This window comes from Mustela putorius, unplaced genomic scaffold (genome assembly GCF_011764305.1).
Source record: "Mustela putorius furo isolate JIRA1106 unplaced genomic scaffold, ASM1176430v1.1 tig00000659_pilon_pilon_pilon, whole genome shotgun sequence".
Taxonomy (NCBI): domain Eukaryota; kingdom Metazoa; phylum Chordata; class Mammalia; order Carnivora; family Mustelidae; genus Mustela; species Mustela putorius.
In genome coordinates, this window is record NW_025421436.1 from 273,359 (window position 1) to 288,511 (window position 15,153).

General features: G+C 40.3%; 2 non-coding genes across 2 annotated transcripts; one reads left to right on the top strand and one right to left on the bottom strand.

Moving 5' to 3' along the window:
• Positions 1 to 411: 411 nt before the first annotated feature.
• On the top strand, positions 412 to 518 carry LOC123392878. Its single transcript, XR_006607563.1, has one exon. It is a non-coding gene; the product is annotated as a U6 spliceosomal RNA (small nuclear RNA).
• Positions 519 to 9,732: 9,214 nt separating this feature from the next.
• Positions 9,733 to 9,839, bottom strand: LOC123392876. Its single transcript, XR_006607561.1, has one exon. It is a non-coding gene; the product is annotated as a U6 spliceosomal RNA (small nuclear RNA).
• Positions 9,840 to 15,153: the final 5,314 nt, after the last annotated feature.

The following is a 15,153-nucleotide window of genomic DNA, read 5'->3' on the forward strand; positions in this document are numbered from 1 at the left end:
GCAGAGAGAGAAGAGGAAGCAGGCTTCCTGCTGAGCAGAGAGCCTGATGCGGGGCTCGATCCCAGGACCCTGGGATCATGACCTGAGCCGAAGGCAGCGGCTTAACCCACTGAGCCACCCAGGCGCCCCTAACATTGGATTTTTGATAGGAATTGGATTTACAGATGGTTTTCGGTAGTATGGACATTTTAACAATGTTAATTCTTACCATTCATAAATATGAGCTATCTTTCCATTTGTGTCTCCTTCAATTTCTTTATCAATGTCATAGTTTATGGAGTACAGATCTTTCATCTTCTTAGTTAAATCTATTCCTAAGTATTTTATTATTTTTGATGCTATTGTAAATTAGATTGTTTTCTTCATTTTTTCAGATAGGTCATCATTAGAGTGTTAAAATGCTCCTGTCTTGTGCTTACTTTGGCAGCACATATACTAAAATTGGAATGATGCGGAGAATATTAGCATGAAGACTGAACAAAGATGACATGAAAAACTGGTAAGCATACCATATTAAAAAAAAATGAAACAAAACAAAATTCTTGTCTTTTATATATTGATCCTGTATTTGGCAGCTTTACTAAATTTGTTTATTCAAATTTTTTGTGAAGTTTTTAGGATTTTTTAACATGTGAGTTCATGTTATCCAAAAAAGAAAACTTCAATTCTTCCTTTTTTTTTTTTTTTTGGAGTCCTTATTTCTTTGTGTTCCTTGTTTCTCAGGCTAGGACATCCAGTACTATGTCAAATGAGAGTAGTGAAAGTGGACACACTTGTCTTTTTTCTGATCTTTAAGGGGAAAACTTTCAAACTTTTTTGATTGAATATGAGATTAGCTCTGGGCTTGCAATATGTGTTTTTTCTTTAATGGATTTTTAAAATTATTTTTTAATTTTTTATAAACATATAATGTGTTTTTATCCCTAGGGGTACAGGTCTGTGAATCACCAGGTTTCCACATTTCACAGCAATGACCATCACTCACAATAGCACTTGCCCTCCCCAATGTCCATACCCCCACCATCCTCTCCCAACACACCTCCCCCCAGCAACCCTCAGTCTGTTTTGTGAGATTCAGTCTTTTATGGTTTGTCTCCCTCCCAATCCCATCTTCTTTTATTTTTCTTTTTGTACGCCCAAAACCGCCTAGGTTACATCTCTACTTCATCATATAAGGGAGATCATAGGATAGTTGTCTTTCTCAGATTGATTTATTTCACCAAGCATAATACCCTCTAGTTCCATCCACGTTATCACACATAGCAGGTTTTCATTTCTTTGATGGCTGCATAGTATTCCATTGTACATATATAGCACATCTTATTTATTGATTCATCTGTTGAAGGACATTTAAGTTCTTTCCATAGTTTAACTATTGTGGACATTGCTGCTATAAACATTTGGGTGCATGTGCCCCTTCAGAATGCCACGTTTGTATCTGTAGGGTATATACCCAGTACTACAATCACTAGGTCATAGGGTAGTTCTATTTTCAGCTTTTTGAGGCACCTCCACGCTGTTTTCCAGAGTGGGTGCACCAGCTTGCATTCCCACGTACAGTGTAGGAGGGTTGCCCTTTCTCCACATCCTCGCCAGCACCTGTCATTGACTGACTTGTTCAATTTAGCCATTCTGAAAGGTGTGAGGTGGTATCTCATTCTGGTTTTGATTTGTATTTCCCTGATGCCGAGTAATGTGGAGCATTTTTTCATGTGTCCGTTGGCCATTTGGATGTATTCTTTGCAGAAATGTCTGTTCATGACCTCTACCCATTTCTTTATTGGATTATTTGTTCTTAGGGTGTTGAGTTTGATAAGCTCTTTATAGATTTTGGATACTGGCCCTTTATTTGGTATGTCATTTGCAAATATCTTCAGCCAGATAATTTCGGAGAGTCATCTTTTGGCTTTGTTAACTGTTTCCTTTGCTGGGCAAAAGCTTTTTGATCTGATGAAATCCCAATAGTTCATTCTTGCCCTTGCTTCCCTTGCCTTTGGCGATGTTCCTAGGAAGAAGTTGCTGCTGCTGAGGTCAAAGAGGTTGCTACCTGTTCTCTCCTCAAGGATTTTGATGGATTCCTATCTCACATTATGCTTCTTCATCCATTTCCAGTCTATTTTCATGTATGTTGTAAGGAAATGATCCAATGTCATTTTTCTGCATGTGGCTGTTCAATTTTCCATACCCTAAGGCCAGGGGCTCCTTCTCTTCCCCGGGGGCGGCGTGCTGCGCCTTCCCCACACTTGCTCCTGGAGAGCGCGGTGACACACGTGTGCGACCATGCTTCTATCTCAGGCAGAGGGGATTCTAGGGCAAAGAGTATTTCACTCCATGCGGGTATCTTCCACCGTGCTGCTGAGACTAGCTCAGGCAAGCAGCAGCAGCATCCCCAAACCCAACTCTGATTTCCCAACAAATGCTGTGCTTTCCTAGGGGAGATGCCCAGGCAAAGAGGCTACCACTGTATGCGGGTTTCTCCCACCGCGAGACTGGGCTCAGGCAAGCAGCAGCAGCCCGCAGAACATTTCTCAGCGAATGCTGTGCTTTCGCAGAAGCTTTGGCTTGGAGCGAACAGCACTTCGCTGCTGCTTCCTCAGCAAGGCTTCTGTCACGTAAGCGAAGAAGAGCTGCAGGAGAGCAGGTGCATCTTGGGCGTTGTTTCCCGGGCTCCATGTTCGCGTCCTCGGTTCACCCTGCCAGGCCGAACTAAAAAGACACAACCACAACCGTGCAGTAGTGTGCGTAGCCTAGGATGGCACGCTAAGCACACTACCATCTCCCGGGGTAGGCATCGTTTGGCCTTTTACTCTGGCACTCAGGCTGACTCGTGGACTAGGCCAGTGTTTTCACCACAGGAAAGGAGAGGTGACAGGATCCCTGCACACCGCCCCGTGCACTGAATAGGGAGTTTTGGGGGACCTTCCCCTCTCCTTCCCCTTAAACCGCGTGCCTCCTCCAAGCTTCCACATGGCATCTGATGGCCAGTTCTTTCTGGGAGTTGTTTCTCGACTTCAGGGTAGGCGCCTGGTGGCAAGCCCATGTCTCCACCAAGGACAGGTGGCCAAGGAGCTGCTGTCTCCTTGGGCCCAAAGGCTCAGGACAGGCATGCTTCCTGCCCAGACTCCTTCCTCAGAGTGGAGCCCTTTCCCCTGCCCTAATATCCCCCTCGTGTCTCCTTAGCAGCCAGGCTTCCGTTGCTCTGCAATGACAGACGTGCCCCTTTCCTTAAGGCTCTTTCCACAGGCGCTACCGCGTTTCTCTCTCAGGCAGAGGGGATGCCCAGGCCAAGAGGATTTCGCTCCATGCGGGTTTATTACACCGTACTGTGGAGACTAGCTCCGGCAAGGAGCAGGCAGCATCCCATAGACCCGACTCTGATTTCCCAAAGAATGCTGTGCTTTCCCAGAGGGGATGCCCAGGCAAAGAGGCTTTCGCTCTATGCGGGTATCTCCCATCATGCTGCGAATACTAGGCTAAGGCAAGCAACAAAAGCAGCCCACAGAACCGACTCTGATTTCCCAGCGACTGCTATGCTTTCGCAGAGGTTTTCAGCTTGGCGCAAACCGCACTTCGCTGCTGCCTCCTCAGCAAGGCTTTGGTCGTTCGCTCTGTCGAGGCAGGGAAGAAGAGCCGCGGAAGAGCTGGTGCCTCTTGGGCCTTGCTTTCCCGGGCTCCAAGTTCGCGCCCAGGGTTCACCTTGCTAAGCCGAACTAAGCAGACACAGTCACAAACCTGCAGCAGAGTGCGTGGCCTAGCATGGTACTCTATGCCTATTACCATCTCCTGGTGTAGGTAAGGCTTTGCCTTTTGCTCAGGCGCTCAGGCAGACTCGGGGTCTAGGCCAGTGCCTTCACCACAGGAAAGAGGAGTCGACAGGATCCCTGCACCTGGCCTGGGCACTGGGATTGGGAACTGTCTCCACTCCTTCCCAGGCACACCCCCTGCCACCCACAACGCTGCCACATCTTGGTGGAAGAGGGCATCTCACTGCCCGTTTCTCCATGGGGTTGTTTCTGCGAGTTCCGTGTATGGCACCTGGGGGCAAGCCCGACTGACCTTGGGACAGGTGGCCAAGGAGATGCTGTCTTCTTGGGACCAGAGGCAGAGGACAGGCCTGCCTTCTGCCCAGACTCCTTCCTCAGAGTGGAGCACGCGCCCCTGCCTAGTCGTCCCCTCATGTCTTGTTAGCAGCCAGGCTTCCCTCTCTCCGCACAGGGAGCGGTGACACTTGTCTTGCCACTGGCCTGCTGTTCGTGCACAGCAAGCTATCCTGCTTCCCGAGCGTGTCCCGACCCAAGGCCAATGGCTCCTTCTCTTCCCCAGGGACGGCGTGCTGCACCTTCCCCACACTTGCTCCTGGGGAGCTCGGTGACACACGTGTGCGACCACGCTTCTCTCTCAGGCAGAAGGGATGCTAGGGCAAAGAGTATTTCGCTCCATGCGGGTATCTTCCACCGTGCTGCAGAGACTAGCTCAGGCAAGCAGCAACAGCATCCCCACACCAGGCCAAGAGGATGTCGCTCCATGCGGGTTTATTACACCTTGCTGTGGAGACTAGCTCCAGCAAGCAGCAGGCAACATCCCACAGACCCGACTCTGATTTCCCAAAGAAAGCTGTGCTTTCCCAGAGGGGATGCCAGGGCAAAGAGGCTTTCGCTCTATGCGTGTTTCTCCCATCGTGCCTCTAATACTAGGCTAAGGCAAGCAACAAAAGCAGCCCACAGAACCGACTCTGATTTCCCATGACTGCTATACTTTCGCAGAGGATTTCAGCTTGGCGCAAACCGCACTTCGCTGCTGCTTCCTCAGCAAGACTTTGGTCATTCGCTCTGTCGAGGCAGGGAAGAAGAGCCGAGGCAGAGCTGGTGCCTCCTGGGCCTTGCTTTCCCGGGCTCCAGGTTCGCGCCTGGGGTTCACCTTGCTAAGCCGAACTAAGCAGACACAGTCACAACCCTGCAGCAGCATGCCTGGCCTAGCATGGCACTCTATGCCTATTACCATCTCCTGGCATAGGTAAGGTTTGCCTTTTGCCCCGGCGCTCAGGGAGACTCGGGGTCTAGGCCAGTGCCTTTAACACATGAGAGAGGAGGTGACAGGATCCCTGCACACCGTCCCGTGCACTAAATTGGGAGCTTTGGGGACTGATCCCTCTCCTTCCCCTTAAACCCCGTGCCTCCTCCAAGCTTCCACAGAAGGGATGCCCAGGCAAAGAGGCTTTCGCTCTATGCGGGTTTCTCCCATCATGCTGAGAATACTAGGCCAAGGCAAGCAACAAAAGCAGCCCACAGAACCGACTCTGATTTCCCAGCGACTGCTATGCTTTCGCAGAGGTTTTCAGCTTGGCGCAAACCGCACTTCGCTGCTGCTTCCTCAACAAGGCTTTGGTAGTTCGCTCTGTCGCGGCAGGGAAGAAGAGCCACAGGAGAGCTGGTGCCTCTTGGGCCTTGCTTTCCTGGGCTCCATGTTGGCGCCCTGGGTTCACCCTGCCAGGCCGAACTAAACAGACACAGCCACAACCCTGCAGCAGTGTGCGTGGCCTAGGATGGCACTCAATGCATACTTGGCCTTTGGCCTTGGCCTTCAGGCATTCTCGAGGACTAGGTCAGTGCCTCCTCACAGGGAGGAGATGCGACAGGATCCCTGAACACTGCCTTTTACTGGAATGGGGAGCCTGCCACTGACGAGGCTGTCACATCTTGGAGGAAGATGGCTCTGACTGCACATTTCTCGAGGGAGCTGTTTCTGCGAATTCGGGGTATGGCGCCAGGTAGCTAGCCCAAGTCTGCCCTACGGACAGTTGTTCAAGGAGATGCTGTCCCCTTGGGACCAGAGGCACAGGACAGGCCTGCCTTCTGCCCAGACTCCTTCCTCAGAGTGAAGCACGCGCCCCTGCCCTAGTCGTCCCTTCATGTCTCCTTAGCAGCCAGGCTTTCTCTCTCTGCGCAGGGAGCCAGTGACATTTGTCTTGCCACCAGCCTGCTGTTCCTGCCAGGGCAGGCTCTCCTGCCTCCCAACCTTTTCCCGACCACAAGGCCAACGGCTCCTTCTCTTCTCTGGGGGCGGCGTGCTGCGCCTTCCCCAGACTTGCTCCTGGGGAGCGCAGCGACAGACGTGTGCAACCACGCTTCTCTCTCAGATCTCAAATACACAACATAACCCTACACCTAAAGGTGTTGCAGAAAGAACAACAAGGAACGCCTAAACCCAGCAGGAGAAGAGGAATAATAAAGATCAGAGCAGAAATCAATGAAATAGAAACAAATAAAGAAACAAAAACCTCAAAAAACCAACAACAACAACAAAAACAATAGAACAATATAACAAATCAACGAAACTAGAGCTGGTTCTTTGAAAGAATTAATAAGATTTATAATCCCCTTTCCAGACTTATCAAAAAGAAAAGAGAAAGAACCCAAATAAATAAAATCATGAATGAAAGAAGAGAGATCACAACCAACACCAAAGAAATACAAACAATTATAAAAACATACTATGAGCAACTCTACGCCAACAAATTCAACAATCTGGTAGAAATGGATACATTCCTAGAGACATATAAACTACCACAACTGAACCAGGAAGAAATAGAAAACCTGAGCAGACCCATAACCAGTACGGAGATTGAAACAGTCATCAAAAATCTCCAAACAAACAAAAGCCCCGGGCCAGATGGCTTCCCAGGGGAATTCTACCAAACATTTAAAGAAGAATTAATTCCTATTCTCATGATACTGTTCCAAAAAAAATAGAAATGGAAGGAAAACTTCCAAACTCTTTTTTACTGAGGCCAGAATCACCTTGATCCCAAAACCAGACAAGGATCCCATCAAAAAAGAGAACTACAGACCAATATCCTTGATGAACACAGATGCGAAAATTCTCACCAAAATACTAGCCAATAGGATTCAACAGTACATTAAAAGGATTATTCACCACGACCAAGTGGGATTTATTCCGGGGCTACAAGGTTGGTTCAACATCTGCAAATCAATCAATGTGATACAACACATCAATAAAAGAAAGAACAAGAACCATATGATACTCTCCATAGATGCTGAAAAAGCATTTGACAAAGTGCAGTATCCCTTCCTGATTAAAACTCTTCAAAGTGTAGGGATAGAGGGCACATATTATCAATATTATCAAAGCCATCTATGAAAAACCCACTGCAAATATCATTCTCAATGGAGAAAACTGAATACTTTTTCCGCTGAGGTCAGGAACACGGCAGGGTTGTCTGTTATCACCACTGCTATTCAACATCGTACTAGAAGTCCTAGCCTCAGCAATCAGACAACAAAAAGAAATTAAAGGCATCCAAATTTTGCCAAATTGGCAAAAGAGAAGTCAAACTATCCCTGTTTTCAGATGATATGATACTGTATGTGGAAAACTTAAAGGACTCCACTCCAAGTCTGCTATAACTTGTATAGGAATTCTGTAAAGTGTCAGTATATAAAATCAATGCACAGAAATTGGTTGCATTTTTTTAAACCAACAAGACTGAAGAAATAGAAATTAAGGAGTGAATCCCATTTACAATTGCACCCCAAACCCTAAGATACCTAGGAATAACACTAACCAAAGAGACAATCTATAATCAGAAAACTCTAAAATACTCATGAAAGAAATTGAAGAAGACACAAAGAAATGGAAAAATGTTCCATGCTCCTGTATTGGAAGAACAAATATTGTGAAAATGTCTAGGCTACCTAAAGCAATCTACACATTTAATGCAATCCCTATCAAAATCCCATCAATTTTTTTCAAAGAAATGGGACAAATAATCCTAAAATATATATGGAACCAGAAAATACCTCGAATAGCCAGAGGAATATTGAAAAAGAAAGCCAAAGTTGTTGGCATCACAATTCCAGACCTCAAGCTCTATTACAAAGTTGTCATCATCAAGACAGTAGGGAACTGTCCCCCAAACAGACATAGATCAATGAAACAGAATAGAGAGCCCAGAAATACACCCTCAACTGTATGGCCAACTAATCATCAACAAAGCAGGAAGGAATGTCTAATGGAAAAAAGACAGCCTCTTCAAAAAATAGTGTTGGGAAAATTGAGCAGCCACATGCAGAAAAATGAAATTGGACCATTTTCTTACACCATACATGAAAATAGACTGAAAATGGATGAAGAAGCATAATGTGAGATAGGAATCCATCAAAATCCTTGAGGAGAGAACAGGTAGCAACCTCTTTGACCTCAGCAGCAGCAACTTCTTTTTAGGAACATCGCCAAAGGCAAGGGAAGCAGGGGCAAGAATGAACTATTGGGATTTCATCAGATCAAAAAGCTTTTGCCCAGCAAAGGAAACAGTTAACAGAGCCAAAAGATGACTCTCAGAAGTTATCTGGGAGAAGATATTTGCAAATGACATACCAGATAAAGGGCCAGTATCCAAAATCTATAAAGAGCTTATCAAACTCAACACCCTAAGAACAAATAATCCAATGAAGAAATGGGCAGAGGACATGAACAGACATTTCTGCACAGAATACATCCAAATGGCCAACAGACACATGAAAAAATGCTCCACATCACTCGGCATCAGGGAAATACAAATCAAAACCAGAATGAGATACCACCTCACACCGTTCAGAATGGCTAAAATAAACAAGTCAGTCAATGACAGATGCTGGCGAGGATGTGGAGAAAGGGCAACCCTCCTACACTGTACGTGGGAATGCAAGCTGGTGCACCCACTCTGGAAAACAGCGTGGAGGTGCCTCAAAAAGCTGAAAATAGAACTACCCTATGACCTAGTGATTGTAGTACTGGGTATATACCCTACAGATACAAACGTGGCATTCTGAAGGGGCACATGCACCCAAATGTTTATAGCAGCAATGTCCACAATAGGTAAACTATGGAAAGAACCTAAATGTCCTTCAAGAGATGAATCAATAAATAAGATGTGGTATATATGTACAATGGAATACTATGCAGCCATCAAAAGAAATGAAATCCTACTATTTGTGATGACGTGGATGGAACTAGAGGGTATTATGCTTGGAGAAATAAATCAATCTGAGAAAGACAACTATCCTATGATCTCCCTGATATGATGAAGTAGAGATGCAACATAGGCGGTTTCAGGCGCACGAAAAGAAAAATAAAAGAAGATGGGATTGGGAGGGAGACAAACCATAAAAGACTGAATCTCACAAAACAGACTGAGGGTTGCTGGGGGGAGGTGTGTTGGGAGAGGATGGTGGGGGTATGGACATTTGGGAGGACAGGTGCTATGGTGAGTGATGGTGAGTGCTGTGAAATGTGTGAACCTGGTGATTCACAGACCTGTACCCCTAGGGATAAAAACACATTACATGTTTATAAAAAATTTTTAAAAATACTTTAAAAAATCCATTAAAGAAAAAACACATATTGCAAGCCCAGAGCTAATCTCATATTCAATCAAAAATTTTGAAAGTTTTCCCCTTAAAGATCAGAAAAAAGACAAATGTGTCCATTTTCACTACTCTCATTTGACATAGTACTGGATGTCCTAGCCAGAGAAACAAGGAACACAAAGAAATAAGAGTCTCAGAAAAAAAAAAAAAAGGAAGAAGTAAAATTTTCTCTTTTTGGATAACACGAACTTACATGTTAAAAAATACTAAAAACTTCACAATAAAATTTGAATATACAAATTTAGTCAAGCTGCCAAATACAAGATCAATATATAAAAGACAAGAATTTTGTTTTGTTTCATTTTTTTTTAATATGGTATGCTTACCAGTTTTTCATGTCAACCTTGTTCAGTGATCACGCTAATCTTCTCTGCATCATTCCAATTTTAGTATATGTGCTGCCAAAGTAAGCACAAGACAGGAGCATTTTAACACTCTAATGATGACCTATCTGAAAAAATGAAGAAAACAATCTAATTCACAATAGCATCAAAAATAATAAAATACTTAGGAATAGATTTAACTAAGAAGATGAAAGATCTGTACTCCATAAACTATGACATTGATAAAGAAATTGAAGGAGACACAAATGGAAAGATAGCTCATATTTATGAATGGTAAGAATTAACATTGTTAAAATGTCCATACTACCGAAAACCATCTGTAAATCCAATTCCTATCAAAAATCCAATGTTAGGGGCGCCTGGGTGGCTCAGTGGGTTAAGCCGCTGCCTTCGGCTCAGGTCATGATCCCAGGGTCCTGGGATCGAGCCCCGCATCAGGCTCTCTGCTCAGCAGGAAGCCTGCTTCTTCCTCTCTCTCTCTCTGCCTGCCTCTCTGCCTGCTTGTCATCTCTCTCTGTCAAATAAATAAATTAAAAATCTTTTAAAAAATCCAATATTATTTTTTTACAGAAGTAAGTATAGAATCCTAAAATTTATATGAGACCATAAAAGACAACAAATAATCAAAGCAGTTCTGAGAAAGAATGAAGAAGAGAAATTACACTTCTTGATTTGAAACTATACTACAAAGCCCTCATGCTCAAAACAATAACATATACTGGCATAAAAACAGACCAATAAACAAGTAGAACAGAATTGAGAGTCCAGAAATAAATCCTTTCATACAGTCACCTAATACTTGACAGGGGCCAACATATGTAATGGGTAAAGATAGTCTGTTCAATAAATGATATTTAAAACTGAATAGTCACATAAACAGTATGAAACTGGAACCTTATATCACTCATAAGTCTTAACTTGAAATAGATTAAAGACATAAAGGTGATGCATGAAATTACATTTCCTGAAGGAAAACATAGGAAAACTTCTCCTTGACATTGGTCTTGCCAATAGTTTTCTGGATACCAGACAAAAACACAAGCAAAAAAAGGAAAATTAAATAAATGGTACTACATCAAACTAAAGTTTCTGCATTGCCAAAAAAAAAGAGAGAGAGAATGAAAACACAATCCACAGAATGTAAGAAAATACTTACAAATCTTATATCTGAAAAGAGGTTAATAACCAACAGATACAAAGAAAAAATATATATAATTTAAAAAATAGCAAAAGGATCTCAATAGACTTTTTTTTTCAAAAAAGTTATATAAATGACCAACAGGAGCATTAAAAAGTGCTCAACGTAAAAAACTCAGGGCAAAGTCATTATGTTGTCGTTGTTGTTGTTTACCTCTGAAAAACACAGCAAGATATTACTACCTATTAGAATATATAGTACCAAAAAATTGAAACTAACAAATTTTGGTAAATATTGGGGAAAATGGGGAACTTATGCACTGTGATAGGAATATAAATTTGTATGGAAAACAGTATGGAGATTATTCATATTATTAAAAGAAAAATTACCATATGATTCAGTAATCCCACTTCTAGGTATATATCTGAACTCTTATGTTTATTATAAAATTATTAACTCTAAGCAAGAGATGGAAATAACTTCAGTATCCATTAATGGATGAATGAATAAAAGAAGTATATACTATATACTATATACTATCGAATAGTACTTAACCATGAAAAATTAAGAAATACTGCCATTTACAACAGCATGGATGGATCTTGAAGGCGTTATACTAAGTGAAATATTTCAAAGATTTTGTATATTTTTTTTATGTATGTATTATGATATCCCTTACATACAGAATCTGAGGAAAAGGCAAACTAATGGAAACTTAAAGTTGAGTTGACAAGGGGTGAACCTGGTCAAAGGGTGCAAACTTGCAACTATAATATAAAAAAGTTCTGTGGATCTAATGTACAGCGTGATGATCATAGTTAATAAAATATACATACTTTTTTATTGTGCTTCCCTTTATTAAACTTTGCATATATCACATTCTTACAAGTTGAAAGTTTATAGCAATCTTGTATAAAAGAGGTCTGCTGCCACCATTTTTCTAACAACATTTGTTCATTTTGTGTCTCTCTGTCACATGTTGGTAATTCTTGCAATATTTCAAGTTTTTTCATTATTATTGTATTTGTTATGGTGATCTGTGATCAGTAATTATGACCCACTGAAAACTCAGAACTAGTTTACTTAAGGTATATACGTTGTTTTTCTTTAAAAACATAATGCTTTTGAACAGTACAGTATAGTGTTTATTTTCTATATGCAATGGGAAACCAAAAAAAAAAAATAATTTGACTTATTTTATTGAGATAATCACTTTATTGAGGCAGTCTGGAACAAAACCCACAAGACCTCTGAAGTTTATCTCTACTATACTATATACATAAAAGTTGCTAAGAGAGTAGATCTTAAAATTCCTTACGATACATGCATAAAAAACAGTGGCAACTATACGAGATAGTAGATGTATTAACATTTTTATGTAGATTATATTGCAATAAAGATGTATACCAATTTATCAAATTGTACAAAATTTACACAATGTTAAAAGTTTGCAATGTTATAAGAAATCATTTCTTAAATTCACAAATTATAATATGTCGATTTTTTTCAATAAAGCTGGAAAAAACTTTTTGTAGAATTAATCTATTTTTCAAAAAAGGAAGTAAGGAAGTAGAAACTGCAACTAACTCTGAAATAATAGAATATAAAATCCATTTTCATTATATACACTGTGACAAAAACTATTACTTAGTTTACAATGAAGGAGTACTTATGAAGCATGAAGGATGGTCTATAAATAAGGCTGAAAGAGCTCAGTTTTAAGGTTTAAATTTAAAATCTTCTTTTGAAATACTAAACTGACCACCCAGTTTTCCAAACATAAATGTCTTAACTGCATGAATTTATTTCATACAACTCTATAATCTAGTTTCATAAGAAAGCAGCATGCAAATTTTGAATAAGACAGACTTGCTTAAGTTTAAGTAAACGATACTTCCCTAAAAATAAATAGAAGAAAAATCAGCATATTTATTATGATAATTATTATTCATAAGGAGATTCATATTGAATTAGGGAATATATATCCTCAGAGGGGGTAAAGTAAAATGAAATTTATTTTGGTAAATGGGCCTCAATATAAATGAATATTACCATTTTGAACAATTTAATTACTATTATTAGAATTTTTATCAGTATAAAAATAGCTATCATTTTAGCATGGAATATGAGACTCTCATGCTCCATGCTTCATCACATCCACACAACAACTCTGCATAATAAGTATTATCATCACCATTTCATGGGTGAAAAAACTGAGGCTAACACATTTAGATAACTGGTTTATGATTACATGGCTAGTAAAGATGCATCACACTAATTTAGGCTTTATGATTTCAGAATTGTACTCTTTCCACTGCACATTCTATTACTCTGTAAATACTTGGCCTGTTTTCATTGAGTTCTTTAGTTTTATTCATGTGGTGATGGCTTAAAGCTTCATTTAAAGGAAGCTTAAAAAATTCATTTAACCAAAAGCTCCCAAGAATTAAAAATGTCATGGATCTAATGTAGACATGGATATTATTAGTTAATGGGTAACTATATATTTTCCACTCTAGTGAGATAACAATCAGAGTATTTTTCTAAGTTTTAGTCTCTCAGTGTTAAAAAGGACTTTGTTAAAATAGAAATATTTAGACAAAGGTGATCAAAAGTCTGGATCAGGTCACCTTAAGGTAAATATTAGGAAACTGAGGAAACAAATGGAGATTTGAACACTGAGCTATGATATAATGAATGGTTTCAAGTATTTAGTAGAATATAGAAAGGCCCTTTAAAGCCTGGTCTTAGCCTAGCATTGCAGCTTCTGGGATATCTGTCTATCTATCATCTATCTATCTAGATATAAATTTGAAAACTTTTTTAAGAAATAGAACATAATCAGCACCATAGAAGATCTGTTTATGATAACAACCTAGCCCCTCCTCCCAGGTTGTTAATATTCTCTCTTATTTAATGTAACATTGTGCAAATAGACCACTACTGATCTGCCGTTATGAATGAAATAGCTATAATCATCTGTTTGCATATCCTGGTGAAAATATTCATTTAGTTCCATGTTGTATTTCTAGGAATGGACCAAATGTTTATTTAAGTTTTTTAAGTTTTCTAAATATTGTCCAACTTACCTCAAATGTTTTTATTATGGGCACTTTCATTCTTTCACATTCTTGCAAGACAATTTTACGGTTGCCCAATATGGTAAGTGTGTAATAGTATGTCATTTTAGGTTTTAATTTATTTTTAATTTAATTTAATTTAATTCCAGATTCATAATAAAGATAAACAGTTTTTATATATGAGTGGCCATTTGGATTACCCTTTCTGTAAAGTACATGCTCAAATCTTTTGATATCTTAACATTGTGTCATACTGACTTCTTTAATAGTAGATTTTCTGAATGAACTTTTAGCTGTGTAGGTCTTCTCTATTTTATTTTGAACTTGTTTTCATTTCAAAATCTTTATATTTATTTTCATAATCTGCTTTTATTTTGCTTTGTCTATTATCTATCTATCTATCTATCTATCTATCATCTATCTATTTATTTCCAAGCAAGAGAGAGCGAGCAAGTGAGAGCGCAGGGAGGGATAGAAAAAGAAGGAAAAGAATCTTAAGCAGGCTCCAGGCTCAGCACAGAGCCCAACTCTGGGCTCTATTTCACAACCCTGACATCATGACCTGAGCCAAAATGAAAGAAATAAAATAAAATGAAGGTGTTAAAAAAAAAAGGAAAAAGAATTGGAGGTTTAATTAAGTGAGCCACCCAGGCACCCCTGTGGTATCTTAAATTAGCTGTCATATCTTTAAAGTTCTAGAGTATCCATTTGGTTCATTTAGAAAACCTTTCTCAATATCCTTTTTAGTTTCAGTTTTTTGTTCAATTTGCTTCCCCTCTCATTTCTTTGAGCAGAGTAATCAAGCCATTTTACAATCTTTATTGATCATTTTAACATCATACTTAATCCCATTTTGTCTATCAAATCTTGTTAATGGTTTTTCTTTGTATGCTTTGTTACATTTTGCTATGTTCAAGACATTATATTTGAAACTCTTATTGAGTAGGGATAATTAAGAGCTATAATAATGGTATGGTCCTCCTTGGCAGGATTTTCTCTTATATCTGAGACTCTACAAGACAATCATACTCCAAATTCAGTGATTAATTTTCTCAGTTTACACAGAAGGCAAGGTAGGCTATAGTCTTATTTCTGCTTCTCCTTGTGCTTTGGGGATCTCAACTTAAATTTGGGTTGTACCAAAGTCCTCAAATTTGATTGCTGCT